The following is a 1,073-nucleotide window of genomic DNA, read 5'->3' on the forward strand; positions in this document are numbered from 1 at the left end:
GCATACAATCAAGACTACATCATACATAATATGACATACATACGACTGCATGCAGTCCAATTAATTCATAACACAGTGCCCTACATACATACTGAATGCATACCATAGCATACTACGCATACCCTCCAATTGACGATCCACTGGGCAATGCATGCATGCATCATATCATACATGTACATAGGCCTACTAACTTACTAATCTTATAATACGATTCATTCATGAATTCATCCACCACACAGTTACCCATACCATACGATGACATACGTGCAGACATAACTTCTAATTCCTACAAACTAGTACAATATACCAACATACCATACATAACATACCATCATCAATCACATTTGAAGACTTAAATTCACACCGTCACTTATCACTTTCAACCGGACTCCAAAGTGCCACTGACACGATTATAATAATTTATGGTTTTTCTATGTGCAACACATTGAAGATGTTCTTGTTGTTTTGTGTTGTTTGTTAGTTATTATTATTGTCATTGTTGTTATTTTTGTCGTTTTTTTTATTTCTTTTTTCTGTGCTAAGAACTTGCTGCGGGAATTTTCAAATACATACATACATACATACATACATACATACATTCATTCATTCATTCATACACACAGTACACATACATACATACATACATGCATGCATACATTCATTCATACACACAGTACACATACATACATACATACATACATACATACATACACACCTAGACTTAAATTCACACCTGGTCACTTTATCACTTTAACACTGGACTCAACACTGACACGTTAATAATAATTTATGGTCTTTTCTTTGTTTATTTGAAGAATGTTCTTGTTGTTCTTGTTGTTGTTGTTGTTATTATTATTGTCATGTTGTTATTTTTGTCTTTTTTTTTATTTCTTTTTTCTTGCTAAAACTGCTGCTGGAATTTTCAATTTCCTCGCGGGAGTCTTCCCAAAAGGATCAATAAATAGAAGTCTAAGTCCAACCCCATAACTTCCCACGTCATCACGCATTCCCAACGTTTAAAGGGGCCGTGCTCCCCGAACAGTTAACATCACCTGCGGTGACTAAGGGCAGTA

General features: G+C 34.9%; 1 protein-coding gene across 3 annotated transcripts in view; it reads left to right on the plus strand.

The window, feature by feature from the left end:
• Window positions 1–1,073, plus strand: part of LOC116686068 (phosphatidylinositol transfer protein beta isoform) — a gene marked incomplete at its 3' end in the record, with an annotated part of 61,913 nt that overhangs the window by 13,248 nt on the left and 47,592 nt on the right.

Source organism: Etheostoma spectabile, unplaced genomic scaffold (assembly GCF_008692095.1).
Source record: "Etheostoma spectabile isolate EspeVRDwgs_2016 unplaced genomic scaffold, UIUC_Espe_1.0 scaffold310, whole genome shotgun sequence".
NCBI lineage: Eukaryota > Metazoa > Chordata > Actinopteri > Perciformes > Percidae > Etheostoma > Etheostoma spectabile.